Here is an 18,747-nt window from a genome sequence, read left to right as displayed (position 1 = left end):
CGACGATGAACAGTTTGAAACGGAGGACGAACCGATAGACGAAGAACCGAAACTCGGACCGGTTTTCTCCAACCAGAGCACAATTTTGGTGCATACCGGTGGATGCGCGGTTAGGTGGGGGCGGATGTCGTGAAGAAAACCGCCCCTTAGTGCAATCGGTGTATAGCGTGCGTGAACTGGCTCTTCACGCGTGCGCGCCCTTTAATGTATATAATAGGGAATTAGGTACATGGGCATATCCAGGGGTAGTTAGATTCGGTAGGTAGGAAGTAAATGAGGGAGACGGCTCCCTTCCTGAAGCTATAAAAGAAAGGGAGACGCGGGGAGAAGGGGGGATAGCGCATTTAGGAGGACGAAGTGTTGTCAGACCGTAACCGAACGCTTCTCCTCTGTTCATTCTCCATCGCTCTTCTCTGCAGGATTTCGGGAGGCTCGCATTGCTTCGAGGAACGCCTGTGTGCTTCCGGCAGCACCTCCATCCTATCCCCTTTCGTGTGCAGACGAACAGGCATCGTCATCTATTCGCCGGCCTGTTCGGTTGTAACCGCTCGCGTGCTCTGTTGTTTTGTGTCGTTTGTTAATATACAATCATTCGTGTCTCTCTGTCCATTCGTGTTTTCTGTGTTGACGGGCCGTGCCCCTGTGTCTCTTTGCTCATACGTTACCGGTCGTCTCTCTCTTTCTCTTTCCCCTCCTATCAGCTGCTCTTCGGTTCAAGACCCCGGTGGTCCCGCCTCGTTTCTCCACGCACGCGCGTAGTAACGCGACAACGTAAACACAACAATTGGCTTCTATCTACTACTTTCCATGGAATGACTTAAATATTAAATAAACAAAGTGTTTGCTTTCATTGGGAGTTAAACTCAAGACTTCTCGCTTAGGAAACAAGTACTATAACTAACAGAGCTATAAAGCTTACATTTAAAATTACTTAATAACTTTCCTCTCCAAATGTGAAATAAAAGCTTATTGTCCGCCTCTACCTAGGGAGATGCTTTCTCCTTAGACAGAACCCTTCGATCGTGTGATCAATAATATTTTGATACTAAAATCTTTTTAGATAGAGAAAACAACTATTCTCGATATTCCGACGCAGCTTAGGTGAAAGGCGGAGAGGGCCCCTCTCCGGAGGGGCCTGAGGCATTAGTGATATACTACTCTGGAGGGGTCAACATATGAATGAATCCTTCGAGCGAGCAAACCTTCTGCAATAATACCTTCAAAGCTTCGGGATTTGTTGCAATTGTCATATGTTAAATTATGTCGAACTTTGATTCATCCACATGAAATCTTTCTTGGCACACCACATTCTCCACACTACCTTGTTTTGTATAAATGACCATCTGATCTAGAATCTCATCTCGGAAAGGAAGTGAAAATTGGTCTTGTTTGGTTGAATCAATCAAGTGTTTCAAATCGATCTCATTCTTCTTTGGAACGAAGACCATACGTGACACACACTTAAAATCCTCCAGCTTATAATTGCAATGTATTTGCAACAATGTCTTCCTTATGTAAACACCCAATTGCCTAAGTTTTAGGGAAATTGGTATACTTTCCTTCAACTTGATGCAGTGTTTGATATCATCTTCTCCTCTTATTCTGAAACACTCTACCACTATGCTAATACAATGTGCCACTACACCATTTGCTACAACCACTGTTGTTAAAGATGACCGACTAATAGGAATTCCCACTTTGTTTACTACAAATTTTGAAATCAAGCTTACCCTAACACCACTATCAACCAAGACATCTTTGATGTGAAACCCCTTGATGGAGAAGGGGATGGTTGGCCATATGTCCTTTTGATCTTCTACTCACACGATCCCCACATAATGCACGGTCTTTCGGCTTTGGCGAATACTTGTAAACTTTCCCCACTCCTTTCGTAATGTGGGAGATAATTGAAGAAGTTGTGGCCATGTTATCCTTGGTCCACTTAATATAAACTCTTGTTAGAACTTCGTCCCTCCGGATGGGATGATGAAGACCCGGTGTCGTGTGAATATTCTCACACTATGTAAAAAATAATAATAAATAATAAAATAAGTACTTTATATTAGCTTAATGGCATGTTATAGAAAGATGGATGTTTGAGAAGATAGGGAAAAAAGAACTATGATTTATCCCACATAGATAGGAAACTTAAGGCCCTGGCTATATAAGCACTTTGAGACCCCTCATTTTCATTTGTGCTAAGAGCACTTTGGCCACTTTGTCTTGATAGATGCTGGTGGCTAAGTTCCCAAAAACCGGAAACTGGTTGTTAGTAAACAAAATCGGAAACCGGCCATCGGTAAGCAAAACTGGAAACTGGCCGGTAAGCAAAACCGGAAACCAGCAGGGAAGCAAACTGAAACCGGTCGGGAAACAATCCAAAACGGCCGGTAAGCAATCCGGAACGGGCTGGTAAGCAAAACCGGGAACCGGCCGATAAGCAAAATCGGAAATCAGCCGGTAAGCATAACCGAAAATCGGTCGGTAAGAAAATCAGAGGCGGCGACAATCGGCGACTGAACGGAACTGGCGACTAGATGAGGCTGGACGCAAACCGAACGGATAAAAGGATCATGTGGCTAATTAAAGTGAAGTGAAGAAAACTAAAGTAAAGGTCATGTGGATGGTCGCATGCAACTAAAAGAAAAAGCTAAGCAACTAAAAGTAGAGGCCATGCAACAAAAAGTGGACATGCAGATGATCAAGGGAGAACTCTATATAAAATTCCATCTTTTTTTTACACTCACTCTCTCCCCATTAATTTTCTTTTCCTTCTCAGCTCCCTTATCTTATCAGAGCCATATCTCTCATAAACCCTAATTTCCTTACGGAAGCCATAAACCCTAAATTTCCTTACGAAAGCCATAAACCCTAATCTTCCCTATGGAAACCATAACACTCAAAAACCCTAATCTTCCCTACGGAAGCCATAACACTCAAAAACCCTAATTTTCCCTACGGAAGCCAAAAACCCTAATTTTCTATAGAATTCATATCTTAATTTCCTCTTATCTATTACTCTAGTAATCTCCATTACTTAAACTTTTTGTAATCTCAATCTTGAGATTCATTGTAATCTTTCTTTTCCTTTGTTAATGAAAATTATTAAATTTCTTATTTCCGTTAATTGTTAAAAATATAAACACACAAATCTGATATCTTCCGGTCGGAGGCCCCGGGGTCCTGCCTCATGTTCCCGTATCCTCGTCGTATTTTCGCGACACCGGTGAGAACCGAATGACGCAGGCCTGGTGAGAACCTCTCACCGGATGAAGGGACATATATGTAAATATGTTTCTGTGAGCCCATTGAGGCTATATCTGTAAATAGTCCTAATGTCATATAAGTATAAATATGACCTAGGGCAAACACTTAGGGTGTTGTCATTTATTTTGTATAGTGTTATGGTTAACTACTGTACAGAGAGAGAGAGAGAGAGAGAGAGAGAGAGAGAGAGAGAGAGAGAGAGAGAGATACAGAGCGAGTTTGTGTTGTAACTGCCGCCAGGCAAAGATTGTGAGCAAGAGGTTGTTGCCCCTTTGGTCACCTGTTGTATTCCTCTCGATATAATGATCGTTGGAGTTTGTGGACTCCCGTGGTTTTTCCCATTTAGGGTTTTACACATTAACATCCTGCACACTCTCTTCTGTTTGTATACTTACTTCCATTTCTCATCTTTTTGTGTTTGATTATCATTGAAGTGACCAAAGTCTCGGTTGTGGCCGAAGATTATTCCGCACAGTTCCTGTTAATCTGGGATCAGAGCGAACACACAGAAAAATGGACGATTCGTTGGGAGGCATGTTCAAGCTCACCGGCTCCAACTACTCAGTGTGGAAGTCGAAGATGAGGGACATACTCGTGGTTAAAGATCTTTGGTTGCCGGTTTAGTTTGAGGACAAGAGACCGGACAAGATCGATGCTACGATATGGGAGGTGATGCATATGAAGACAACGACGTACATACAGTGCTTCATCGACATGAGCATGTACAACAACTTCATTGATAAGAGCAAGGCTCATGAGCTCTGGGAGAAGATCAACATTATGTTTCAGAACAAAAATGTTGTAAATCAGGTTTTGGTATTTCAGAAGCTGGTGAGGCTCCGGTACCAAGATGGCTCCAGCATGGCGGAGCACATGAATGCCTTCCAGGGGCTGATTCACTAGGCAACATCGTTGGCAGTACCTCTTGCCGATGAGGTACTAACATTGCTCCTGCTCGGTTCCCTCCCAGATAGTTGGGAGACGTTAGTTGTCACTTTGGGCAACGCCGGGCCGGAAGGAAGAGAGTTATCCCTAGCAAGAGTCAAGTCGAGCTTGCTGGATGAGGAGGCGTGTCGGAAAGACAAGGATACTAGTTCCGACTCCAAATCTCTCCTTACCGAATTGGAACGCGGAAGACAAAGGAACCGTAGTTCCCAGAACCGGGAAAAGTCGGGGACACAGTCAAAGTCAAGGGGGAGGCCCACTTGCTTCTATTGTGACAAGTTAGGGCACTTCCAGAAGAACTGTCAGCATTTCCAGAAAGACAAGGAAACCAACAGTACCGATTTGAAGCAGTCACCGGACCAGAACAGTAAAGACCGGAGGGGATCAGACCGGAAGGGAATGACGGCAATCACGGCAAGTGAAGAGGAGATGATGCTCATCACCGAGGAGAGTGAGTTGAACCTTGCCGCCGATGAGACAACATGGGTTGTCGATTCCGGAGCGTCGTTCCACCTGACCTCGGATTGGAAATGCTTCTCATCCTACACGGCCAATGATCACGGCTATGTCCGGATGGGGAATGAAGGTACATGCCGAATTGTTGGCATAAGAGAGGTGTGGTTGACAACACCAACCGGATGCAAGTTGTTGTTGAAGGATGTCTGACACGTTCCGGAGGTTCGATTGAACCTGATATCAGCCGGTCGGCTAGATGATGAAGGCTACATGGGTAGTATCCAGAACGGTGTCATGAAGTTCAGCAAGGGGAACCTGATAGTAGCTCGGGCCTCGAAGGTCAACACACTATACTTGATGAATGCCTGGTTATGCTCGGAAGAAGTGAATGTTGCTTCCGACACTGCTGGTCAGATGTGGCACAAGAGACTGTGTCACATGAGCGAGAAGGGGATGAAGAGGCTTGCCGATGACAACCTCATTCTGGTGAAGAACGTGCATCTTGAGAGGTGCACCGACTATTTGGCCGGTAAGCAAAACCGGACCCGCTTCTGATCAAGGCCACCGATGAGATGTAATGCACCATTGGAGTTGGTGCATACCGATGTGTGTCAAGTGGACACGAAGTCACATGCCGGAGCGTAGTACTTCATGACGTTCATAGACGACCACGGCCGGAAGCTGTGGGCCACACCGTTGAAGATGAAGGATTAGGTGTTATCCGTCTTCAAGGAGCTCTACGCGAGAGTGGAAAGAGAAACCGGCCGGAAGCTGAAGGTGGTTCAAGCAGATAACGGAGGCGAATACGGGGGGCAATCTGAGGAGTATTGTTGCTCAAAGGGAATCCAACTCGAATTTACCATGCCAAAGACGCCGGAACTAAATGGGCTGGCCGAGAGGATGAACCAGACCATAATGGAGAGGGTCCGGAGTATGCTAGAAGATGCAAAGTTACCCAAGACGTTTTGGGCTGAGGCACCGGGGACAATGACGTACGTGATAAACAAATCACCCTCAATGCCCTTGGATGGAGACATGCTGCAGAGAGTGGACCGGTAAGGAAGTGTCTTACCGGCATCTGAAGGTTTTCAGGTGTCTCGCTTACATGCATGTTGCAAAGGACCGGAGAGCAAAGTTGGATCCAAAGTCTCGGCCCTGCATATTCCTCGGATACGGCAATAATGAGTTCGGCTACCTAGTGTGGGACCCCATCGACAATAAGGTGTTCCGGAGTTGAGATATTATCTTCATGGAGGATAAGACCCTTGCCGACTGGGAGTCGGAGAAGAAGATAATGAACTCTAAGTCGCCCGGTAAGGATCTCTTAGATGAGATTCAGACCTACTCGGCTAGGAGCCGGTTGACACTCGAAGAACCGGCCGGTTATGGTGAGGATACCGAACCGGCAAAAGAAGAAGAGGAAGCTGAAACCGGAACCGGCCAAGAAGCTGAATCAGATTCGGATGAAGAACAGACGTAGGAGCCGGTTACCGAAAACTGAAGTCGGAGATATCCTCTCCGAGAGAGAAGAGCCCCCCGAAGATTTCCGGATGCAGAGCATGTGTTGCTAACTTATGAGGGGGAGCCAGAAAGCTTCGAAGAAGTAAAGGAGGACACCCACAGCAACAAGTGGTTGAGTGCCATGCAGGACGAGATGGATTCCCTACATGAGAACCACATGTATGAATTGGTGGAGTTGCCGAAAGGAAAGCGGGCACTCCGGAATAAGTGGGTGTACAAGTTGAAACCGAGAGATGCCGGAAACCCCCCAAGGTAGAAAGCCAGGATCGTGGTGAAGGGGTTCTAGCAGAAGAAGGGCGTGGACTTCGATGAGATATTTGCCTTGGTAGTAAAGATGACTTCCATCCGGACTGTGCTGAGCATAGCGGCAAGCATGGACCTCAAGGTAGAGCAGTTAGGCGTGAAGTCGGTGTTCCTCCACGGCGACCTTGAAGAGGAGATCTACATGCAACAACCAGAGGAATTTGTGAAGAAAGGGAAGGAGCACTTGGTTTGCCGGTTGAAGAAAGCCTCTACGGTTTGAAGCAAGCTCCCCGGCAATGGTACCGGAAGTTCGACTCCTTCATGACAGATCAAGGATACCAGAAGACGCAGACCGATCACTGCGTATTTGTGAAGAAATTCGACGGAGGGGACTTCCTGATATTGCTCCCATATGTGGACGACATGTTGATCGTCGGACGAGACCAAGTCAAGATACGGATGTTGAAGAAGGCTCTGAACCGGACCTTGTTAATGAAAGACTTGGGTCCGGCATATCATCCGGGACCGGTCAAAGAAGCAATTGTGGTTGTCACAGGAGAAGTATGTGACAAAGGTGCTTCAACGGTTCAACATGTCACATGCTAAACCGGTCCGATCGACACTCCCGGAAAACTGCAGGTTATCCAATAAGCAAAGCCCGAAAACGAAGGCAGATAAGGCGGATATGATGAAAATACCATCTGCTTCTGCCGTCGGGAGCTTAATGTACACAATGGTGTGTACCCGACCGGATATCGGATGCGCAGTTGGAGTGGTGAGCCGGTTTATGAGCAATCCCGACAAGGAGAACTAGAATGCGGTAAAATGGATACTTCGGTATTTGACAGGCACTTCAAGTATGTGCCTCTGATTCGGCTCCGGTAAGCCCTAACTTGACGGTTTCACCAATTCGGATATGTCGGCTGATGCAGATACCAGCCGGTCAACATCCGGATATGTCATGACATATGCAGGGAAAGCTGTTTCGTGGCAGTCCAGGTTGCAGAAGACGGTTGCGTTGTCAACCACGAAGGCGGAGTACATGGTGGTTGTGGAAGCCGGCAAAGAAATACTATGGATGAAGGACTTTATCGAAGAGCTAGGGATACGACAAGAGGAATACCGGCTCTATTGCGACTGTCAAAGTGCCATCCAACTTGCGAAGAACGCAACGTATCATTCCAGAACGAAGCACATCCAACGGAGGTACCATTGGATCCGGGAGCGAGTGGAAGATTGAAAGTTTGTACTGACGAAGATCCACATGGAGGAGAATGGATCAGATATGCTGACCAAGGTCCTGACGCCCAACAAGTTGGACGCATGCCAGAAGCGAATTGGACTAACCAGACATCCCATGCCGGAGTGAAGGGGGAGTTTGTTAGAACTTCGGTCCTTCCGGATGGGATGATGAGTACCCGGTAAGGAAGACCTGGTGAGAACCGGATAACGTAGGCCCGGTGAGAACCTCTCACCGGATGAAGGGACATATATGTAAATATGTTTTTGTGAGCCCATTGAGGCTATATCTGTAAATAGTCATAATGTCATATTAGTATAAATATGACCTAGGGCAAACACTTAGGGTGTTGTCATTTATTTTTTATAGTGTTATTGGTTAACTGTTATACAGAGAGAGAGAGAGAGAGAGAGAGAGAGAGAGAGAGAGAGATACAGGCAAAGATTGTGAGCAAGAGGTTGTTGCCTCTGTGGTCACCTGTTGTTGTATTCCTCTCGATATAGTGATAGTTGGAGTTTGTGGACTCCCGTGGTTTTTCCCATTTAGGTTTTCCACGTTAACATCCTGCGCACTCTCTTCTGTTTGTGTACTTACTTCCATTTCTCATCTTTTTGTGTTTGATTATCATTGAAGTGACCTAAGTCTCGGTTGTGACCGAAGATTATTCCACATAGTTCCTGTCAACTCTTGCTTCAAATTGAAAGCTTCTACACCTTCACCCATAGGAATATCCTCCATCTTTATCTTCCTTTTGGAATGTCTCCTTCTGAATTTCTCCTGTTCCTCATTCTCCTTAGACTTCTTCTTTTGTCTCGAGGAACTAGATTCTCCTTCAATTTCTTTCTCCTTTTGCGAGGGTCTTGTCCTTTTCATAGGAGCTACTTCACAAGCATTATCACTATCACCAATAAAATTAAGAAGATTGACATTATGAGGAATTGTAGGAACCTGAGCCATAGGAAGTGTTATGGCTTCATCTCCTTCGACTCCATTGTTGTTAGGTCGTTGTCCACTCCTCTCCACTTGATACATGTGCCTCTGCGCATACCTCTTTGTTGTCGATGAGGACATCTTGCTGAGATGTATCGCTCCTCTTGACAAGAATAACAAGTTATTCCTTGATGCCCTCTAGAGCAACCACCCTCGCGAATAGAGTTCTGAATTGCTTGGGATTGTCGCAAATGAGCCATCACTTTGTCAAAGCACCGATTCACCAAGGACATACATAGTACCTTGTTCACTTTTTTCTTGCTCCACTTCTTGTAATACACTTGTTAGATTTATTATTGTGGTAGTATACACATTTGGAAACACTTGTCCACCATGCACAATTGAAGATGAGCTTTGAAGATTGGTGTGAGGCATCAACTTTGCATCCAAACCTATCATTTGGGGGAACCCCATGGAACTCATCATCTTCACTTGTCGATCATAATCTCTTATTCTGAAACACTCCACATCCACAACTATGCTAATACAATGTGCCACTCCACCATTTGCTACAACCACCCTTGTTAAAGATGACCTACTAATAGGAATTCCCACTTTGGTTACTACACATTTTGAAATCAAGCTTACCTTAACACCGCTATCAATCAAGGAATCTTTGATGTGAAAACCCTTGATGGAGAAGGGGATGTTTGGTCGTATACTCTTTCGATCTTCTACTTGCACGATCCCCACATAATGCATGGTCTTCCGATTTTGGCGAATACTAGCAAGGTTTTCCCACTCCTTTCGTAATGTGGGAGATCATTGAAGAAGTTGTGGCCATGTTATCCTTGGTCCACTTGATATCAACTATTGCTTCAAATTGAAAGCTTCTATACCTACACCCATAGGAATATCTTCCATCTTTATCTTCCTTTTGGAGTGTCTCCTTCTCAATTTCTCCTCTTCCTCCTTAGACTTCTTCTTTTGTCTCGAGGTACTAGATTCTCCTTGTTGTTAGGTCGTTGTCCATTTCTTTGCACTTGATACATGTCTCTGCACATGCCTCTTTGTTGTCGATGAGGACATCTTGTTGAGGTTTGTCCTTGGTGCCCTCTAGAGCCACCACCCTCGGGAAATGAGTTGTGAATTGCTTGGGATTGTCGCAAATGAGCCATCACTTCGTCAAAGTGCGGATTCACCAAGGACATAGTACCTTGTTCACTTTTTTCTTGCTCCAGTTCTTGAAATACACTTGTCAAATTTATTATTATGGTAGTATACACATTTGGAAACACTTGTCCACCATGCACAATTGAAGATGAGATTTGAAGATTGGTGTGAGGCATCAAATTTGCATCCAAAGCCATCATTTGGGGGTACCTCATGGAACTCATCATCGTCACTTGTCGATCATAACCTTAACAAACTTGGAGAAGATCTTGAAAAATTGTTGGATCCTTCAAGCTTGCCTCAAAATGGAAATGCATGTCAAGGCCCATCTTTAATCATTCTATCTTAAACCACTCGTCTTCAATGCCACCACGAAGACGAATCCACATCGTCCACACATCCTTGAAATTTCTTTTTATACTGTATGAAACCAAAAGGTGATTCCATCTTTAGTCGAAAAAGCTCCTCTCTTCCAATGCACTTCGTCGTGGAATCTATCTGGAACGAAACTGGTGTACCAACAATTGATATTCTCCTTGTTCGTTTGGTGGAAGAGAGTCATACCAATCTCAAGCTCGATCATAAAATGTAGCTACCAACAAGGGCAACTTTTCGTTGTCGGTGACGCGTCCAATAGAGATGGCATGATGCTCAAAGGATGCCAAAAAGGCACAACATCTTGTGTTCGTTCACCCAAAAACGAGAACTACATAGCTAAATTAATGTAGTATAGTAACACAAAGAAAGGATAGGTTATCCCTACTATGCGGAAAGGATCGACCCTCCCTAGAGCGTCAAAAATGATAGTGTGTATAAGACAGATGATAGTAATTCACAATATAGGGCTTGATCAAACCGATTAGATGGAGTTGTGAATTATAATGGTTTTTATAGATCAAGATAACTACAAATTAGAGAGGGAGACTCAAGAAATTACACAAAAGATAGAGAAGATGAGAATGGGGTAAGAATGTTATAATATTCAATTATCAAGACCATACAAAGGGGATAAACTCAACATTGAACTAAAAAACCAAAGACCTTCTTACTTCCAATCACTCAAACCCACTACTAAGATCCTTCCTTTTCCACTAAGACACCTCTTCCCAAGACTCCTCCTTCTATATTAGGACCCCTCCTTTAAGACTATCACTTCCTGATTTAAAATTTTCTTCTTCTTCCTCGCTCACGCTATTTTTAGAAGCTTTTTATCTCCTATTTTTAGTTAAGACACAATGACCTTCTAATCATCATATCTCCCTCAGACGAGCTCCAAATTTAGAGATTGAAACTTGTATAGATAACACTCTTTACAAGATTTCTAACATATATTTAAACATGATATTTGGGTGACAAACGAAAGAGATATGACCATTTTCGACTGTTTTTGGGTGGCTTGCTTTTTCTCTTTTTAATTTTATCTGTGTCTCTTACTTTTACTTTTGACTTCTTCTTAAGTGTAAATAAATGGAGCTAGTGGTGTAATGCAACAGAAGATAATTGAGTATGTGTGTGTATGCCCGTAAGGCAAAACACACACACACACAGAGCTTAAGTCAGAGATCAAAGCCTCGATGTTACATTAAACAAAATACTTCCAATAGTAACTAAGTTATAAGGGGTTGGTTTAAATACCAAGTAAACTAGGGTAAGGACCTTTTCTACTATTTACAAGACTAGCCTGGTATGTCCATGAGCTAGTGTGAAACCTATCTCTATGGGAAGTTGAGTTTGACTCTCAACACGCCCCTTCAAACACAATTTCCATCTGTCAAAAAGTTGTTTCGGTTCGGTCTTTGGAATCCGGCTTTTGGCGTTCATAATTCTCGAACTAGATTGTTTGTCTTTTCTTCTTCGTGCTCGGTTCCATTAACTATGTGTTGCGTACACACGTATCATTGCATGTGGCGTATCGTTCTGTGTTACGTCCATGTCGTCTCAAGCTTAGCAATGTCGATGTTGTGAGACCAAGGTCCGATGCAAATCGCCCGAGCTTGTCGACTCCTAAGGCCTTTGTAAAAATATCAGCAATCTGGAGGGGCGTATTGAGATGTTGTAGATCAATATCTCTGGCTTGTACGCGCTCATGGATGAAGTGGTAGTGCACTTCGATGTTTTTAGTCCGCGCGTAGAAGACAGGGTTTCGAGTGAGGTAGACGCTACTCATGTTGTCACAGAAGAGGAGAATTGGATCCGTAATGGGAACGCCCAGATCCTTCAGTATGCACTCAAGCCATATGGCTTCGCATGCGAGGACTGCCACGCCCCTGTATTCGGCCTCCGTGCTTGACAGTGGGACTGTCGGTTGCTTCTTACTACTCTAGGAGATCGCTCCGCTGCCGAGGGAGAAGACAAATCCAGATGTGGATCGTCTATCCCCTTTGTATCGTACCCAGTCTGCATCTGTGTATCCTTTGAGTCAAATGGTTGTATTTGACTTATACATAATGTTGTAATCCATCGTAGTACTGACATACCGGAGTATCCTCTTAGCGCAATCGAGATGAAGGTTTCACGTATTCTGCATGAATTGGCGAAGTAGGCCGACCGAATAACTAAGATCAGGTCACGTAATGGTTAGATAGATTAAGCTGCCGATTAGTTGACAATACTGAGTTGTCTCGCACACGGTTGTGCCGGAATCGACATCCATCTTGAAATTACGATCAAGAGGGGTGGACATAGTTTTTCATTTGGTCATTCCGCCATATTGAAATTACAATAAAGAGGGGTGGGCACAGGTTTGCATTCGGTCATTCCGAACTTGTAGAGCAAGTTGAGAATGTAGTGTTGTTGAGAGATCATTATTCCAACTGGTGTCCGAATTACTTCAATGCCTAGGAAGTAATGGAGCTGGTGCAGGTCTTTCATTTCAAATCTATCGAAGAGAAGTGATTTGACTTTGTTAATCTCGGCGAGATCCTTTCCTCCAATGACCAAATCATCCACGTAAAGGATGATGACAATCAGGCTATCCGACCTGTGTCGGATGTACAGGGAAGTATCTGATTTTGACATTCGAAATCCGATCTGATGAAGGTATTGCATGATCTTCGAGTGCCACGCATGGGATGCATGTTTGAGGCTGTATAGTGGCTTCTTGAGGTGGCACACGACGTTCGGATGATTGCGCGATTCAAAACCGGGTGGTTGGATCATGTACACCTCCTCTTCCAATTCTCCTTGAAGAAAGGTTTTCTTGATGTCCATCTGGTGGAGGTGTCACCCTTTTGCTACTGTGATTGCAATTATGGTCCACATAGTTGTCATTTTTGCCACCTGGGCAAAGGTCTCTTCATAGTCTACGCCGTGCGTTTGCACGTATCCTTTCGCAACGAGCCGTGCTTTAAAGCGATTTACGGAGCCGCCGGCATTGTGTTTCACTTTGTAAATCCAATGACAACCAATCCCTTTCTTGTGCGGTGTGTGAGAGATGAGATCCCATGTCTCATTTTTGTATAACGCTTCCATTTCCTCATTCATCGCATCGACCCATCACGGCTTCAGAAAGCGTCTCCGGTTCCCGTACTAACCCTACCTTCATCATGAAGGCGTAATGGTACACCATATAATCGTTGTAGTCGAAACGGCTTATGGGGTTCTTTTCACAGGTCGTTTAGAGGAGTTTCTCGTTTGCGGATACTAAAGCTTTCTTCGCTCCATCTGTCTGGATGATTGGGATGTCTAGGCCTTCGAAGTCACTGTCGAGGGAGTGAGTCAACGCGTTGTTGATTGGATCTTCGTATTCGGACATCTTGGCCTTTCCTTTATCGAGTTTCGGACTCGGTCGAAATGTGCTTTGGTCACTCGGGGGCTCCCGTGGTCCACTAAGTCGTGTAGTAATCGGACTTTCTTCGAACATGCGTGTGAGCCGATCTTCGTCTTCTATCTCCATTTCGGTGGATTCCGGGTCGAGCGGAGTCAGAGTCGAAGTTGTTTCTGGTGCATACGAGGATGCGAACTCATCGAAGAATACGTCTCGACTTTGAATCTCTGGACGTATCCGAACACTTCGCTCTTTTGGTAGATGAACGTGACAAAATATTGGCATCCGCTGAGTGTGCTTATCTAGGCTGGTCCCCATACATCTGAATGTACGACATCCAAGATCCATTTGCTCACATTCCGCTCTTTCAGGAATGGATGTCGGCGTTGCTTTCTGAACTGGTATACTTTGCATACGCTCGTAATCTCTTTTGTGGTAAAATTTGGGAGTCCTATTATGACTCCTTTCGATTGCATGTTCTGAAGCTTCTGGAGATTGATGTGACCAATTCTCTTGTGCCACAAGTTTAGGTCGGTTTCGACTTTGAGGCCCTTTGCAAACATGGCCGATTTTACCTCGTTCAATTCGAGGACAAACATACGACCTTCACAACGGCCGTGAGCTACGACTTGATCTCCTCTTTTGATAAAGCACCCATCATTGTTGAATCATACCTGCATTCCTTGTTCAACAATCTGGCCGACCAAGACCAAGTTTTTCGTGATGGTAGGTACATGCAGTACGTTCTTGAGATAGGTTTGCTTGCCATTGTTCCCGAATGGGATTTTCCCGATATGTTGTATTGGATGAGTCGTGCCATCGCCTGTCTCAGCATATTCGAGTCATTCGGGTTTTTGTAATTCCTGAAACCAATCTTCATGAGACATCATGTGGTTGGATGCTCCCGAGTCAACAAACCATACGTTATTTGAGGTGGAGGCGCTAGTTGAGGCCTGTACTGACATCAACTGTGCTTTGTGCCTCATTACGAACATTCTGTCACGGTCACCGTAATCAGAATTCGTGGCGTAATTTGTAAACATTCCACTATGATTGTTGTAGTCAGAATTCGATGCGTAATTCGTGAGCTGTCAGATACCCGCATTCGATCGGGGTATTACGATTGCTTGGTTCGGCGTGATGACTCCCCCTTCTACCAAACTCTCTGGGACCGTTCCTGTCCCATTGCAATTGGTGGGAGTTACGCTCTTGAGTCTGCCAACAATTACGGCCTTGTTCGAATAGACCTCTATTTCCATGGACGAAATTTCTACTATCATCCGACTGGGAGTAGAGCATATGACCCTCTGGTGTGTTGCTCTTTTTTCGGGTGTGATTTTCCTCAACCAACAATATTGATTGGAGATCAAAAAATGAAGGAGGGTTCTCCCTTGCAAGGATGGCCGATCTAATCGAGCCAAATCGGGGTGCTAAAGCATCGAGGCATATTTGCACCATCTCTTCATCGTCGATTACGACATTAATCAAACCGTGGGCATCGCACAACTCCTTGATCTTTAAGGTATAGCATGTGATCAACATGTCCCTTTGTTGCATGTTGTTTGGCTCCTATCGAAGTTGGAGCTTTCATGCAACCGTGTTGGCCACAAAAATCTTCTTGAGATTTTCCCAAGCTTCTTTCATTGTTTTCGAATCTCGCATATAGCGAAGCATATGATCATGAACACATGATGCAAGGCAATACAATACACCACTCATCTTGTGGCCTGCTCCCAAGTGGGATAGTCGTCATGTGTTGGGTTGGGTTAAGTTTCGTGAGCTGCTTCAATGTAGCTCCAATAACCTTGTTCGACAAAGTATTGATGCATCTTGTATTCCCAAGATGCGAAGTTCGTTTTGTCATGCTTCTCGGTAGGAAGAGCGCTTCCCATTTGAGTGTTCATTATGTCGATTTCTTTTCTGTTGATGAATCAGTTTTGTTGATCGTCGACGTGTATCACAACACAGTTGAATAGATTCGATTAAGCAACCACACGCTCTCATGCCATATAAATAAATGGAGCTAGTCGTATAATGCAGCAGAAGATAATTGTGTGTGTGTGTGTGTATGCACGTAAGGCAAAACAGAAAGAGAGAGAGAGAGAGAGAGAGAGAGAGAGAGAGAGAGCTTAAGTCGGAGATCAAAGCCTGTATGTTACATTAACCAACATACTTCCAATAGTAACTAAGTTACAAGGGGTTGGTTTAAATACCAAGTAAACGAGGGCAAGGGCCCTTTCTACTATTTACAAGACTAGCATGGTATGTCCATGACCTAGTGTGAAACCTATCTCTATGGGAAGTTGAGTTCGACTCTCAACATTAAGGTTCTAGTTCGTGGTCTTAGCCTCAAAATGTAAATGCTACATACTTTATATTCTTCTAATTTTCAATGGCTTGAATTCTAAAAACACTTTCACACTTACATTCAAACTTGTTACTAAATACATTTGTTTACCAACTATGCTATGAAAGGTTATAAATAAAGTATAGGTAATCAGATCAAACGAGTTATAAAAGCTTACAAGTATTGGATATGCTCAAATTTTATGTTTGAGCGCACCGTCAAGTATCAGACCAGAATAACAATTGGATTACGTCTATTTTCTTCAATGCAGTAATTTAGATATCACCTAGATAAAGTTTTTCATTTCATTTAGTCATGAACTCAAGACCTCCATCGAAAATATGTTTTAGTGCTTTGTCAAGTATTTAATAACATCAATAATTGGATTTTGTCCATTTCCTTCTATGCACTAATATAGTTAAATCAAGTAAAGAGAGTGTTTGCTTTCATTGAGAATTGAACTCAAGACCTCCCACTTACTAAACAAGTGCTCTAACCAACTGAGCTATGAAAGCTTACATTCAAATTATAACCAACTAGCTTATTCATCGATGTGCTATCAAAGCTTACATCCAAACTTGTTACTAAATAACCTTGCTTACCAAACATAGGTGCTCGAACCAACTAAGCTATGAAAGCTTACATTCAAGGTTATTACTAAGTAGCTTATTGATCAGATCTGCTATGTATCAATCATGCTATAAAAGCTTACAAATATATAGTATAGGTGAAAATAAAGTATCGATGATCTATGCAAACAAGTTATGAGAGCTTACAATATTTGGATATGGTCAACACATATGTATAACACCTTCATCAAATTTCACGTCTACAACAATTGGCTTCTATCTACTACTTTCCATGGAATGACTTAGATATCAAATAAACGAAGCGTTTGCTTTCATTGAGACTTGAGCTCAAGACCTCTCGCTTACAAAACAAGTGCAATAACCAACTGAGCTATGAAAGCTTAAATTTAGGTTATTACATTCAAACTGAACTACAAAACAAGTATGCAATAACTTTCCTGTCCAAATGTGCAATAAAAGCTTACATTCAAATTGCTACTAAATACGTTTGTTTAGCAACTATGCTATGAAAGCTTATAAATAATGTATAGGTAATCAGATGAAACGAGTTATAAAAGCTTACAAATATTGGATATGGTCAAAATCTATTTTCGAGCGCACCGTCAAGTATGAGATCAGACTAACAATTGGATTAGGTCTATTTCCTTCCATGCACTAATTTAGATATCAAGTAAACAAAGTTTTTGTTTTCATTTAGTGATGAACTCAAAGACCTCCCGTGAAAACTATGTTTTAGTGCTCTGTCAAGTATTTAATAACATCAATAATTGGATTTTGTCCATTTCCTTCTATGTATTAATTTCGATATTAAGTAATGAGAATGTTGCTTCATAGTTTCTAATATTCGTGTACGTCCAATTTACTAGACGTACGCGAACGTTTGCAAACGTACGCGTATGATACGCGATATTCGTTTGGTTTTTTTTTTTGCTTTTTTGGGAGGTTTTTTTTTGGGGGGGGGGTTTCTGACGGGTTGTGAGGAATGACGAGTCTGAGAGTCTGAGTGTTCATGAATCTGAATTGAGAGTCGAGAGTTGAGAATCGAGAGCTGTGAGTGTTCGTGAATCGTAATTGAGAGTCGAGTGTAGAGAATCCAGAGCTCTGAGTGAGTAGTGAGGAGAAAATCGTGAGAATCAGATTTCTGTGAAGGATGAAATGAACAGGGCGCAATCTTCCATCAATTCTAATTTCTAATTTTTGATTCCTCAGTGCTCGGTGCTACTTCTCACCGTCGACCCGCCTACAACTTGCCGCCTTACCAAATTGTCCCGTTTGATTCTTCTTGGAAGCGTGAAGGTAAATTGTTGTCAAATTCATGTATTTCTAATGTCTATACAATTGTTAAATCATGTGTTTCCAATGTCCCATTGATCAATGAGCATGAGATCAAAACCTAAAACCAATTTTTGGGAAAAAACCAAAGAACTCATAAAACACTAAATGGGATTATGGAATTATGGATGTTTGCATGTGCAAATGAGCTTTAATTTGAGGCTGTACATACTACAAATGCATGTTTTTCTCAAATAATGGATGCATCATTCAAGGGATAAGAAAACTAGACATGCCGCCCTTCCCCGCCCCTTCACTACCCATTTTTTTGGTTTTTTTAATCGAATAATTGAAAGAGGAAGAGAAACAACAATTTGCATGATGCATATTTGTCATAGGTTTGTGACTTGTCTTGCATGGGATTGAGAAGGTTTTAATGTGCTGAAAAGTGATACCTCTTGGCCATATAGGATTTGTAATAATGTAGAGAATTTTACTAGTTGTCCACGTTTTTCATCTAATTGAAATTTGGCCTCTGGAGAGAGATAATCACCATTGAACCTTTTGGCTTTCAGCCATAGAAATTCTTGATATTGAAATTTGAAACATAAGATGGAAAGTAACATAGAAAGTGACATAGAAATGAATTACATTGAGGCAATGTTGCTCGAAATCGAATAGAACTTAATAAACTCTGATAAGGAAAAGCACTTCAAAAGGAAACAATTGAAATCAAGAACAATGAATTAAGTGTACGTCATACCAACTATGTGATTGTAGTTTTATTAAATCAATGTAATTGTAGTTTTCTAATGTTTTTTTGTATATTCATATCAATGTGATTGTAGATTGTAGATTTATTAGCTCACTTCCTAAATTGTTGATTTATAAATCAATGTGATTGTAGTATTGTGAAATGCTCTCAAGAATAGCCCCCCTTCCATTACCTTCCAAGTTACATTTTATAGACTACTCTTAGCGTGGAGGGTGTTCTCCC

General features: G+C 42.9%; 1 non-coding gene across 1 annotated transcript; it reads right to left on the bottom strand.

The window, feature by feature from the left end:
* Nucleotides 1–16,329: 16,329 nt before the first annotated feature.
* TRNAT-AGU (transfer RNA threonine (anticodon AGU)) lies at nt 16,330–16,403 on the bottom strand. The gene has a single exon. It is a non-coding gene; the product is annotated as a tRNA-Thr (tRNA).
* Nucleotides 16,404–18,747: the final 2,344 nt, after the last annotated feature.

Source organism: Azolla caroliniana, unplaced genomic scaffold (assembly GCF_043228905.1).
Source record: "Azolla caroliniana isolate FFs.n. ecotype wild unplaced genomic scaffold, voAzoCaro1.0.p SCAF_6, whole genome shotgun sequence".
NCBI classification, from domain to species: Eukaryota; Viridiplantae; Streptophyta; class Polypodiopsida; order Salviniales; family Salviniaceae; genus Azolla; species Azolla caroliniana.
The sequence above is the reverse complement of the archived record's forward strand: the minus strand, read 5'-3'. Positions and strand labels throughout refer to the sequence as shown.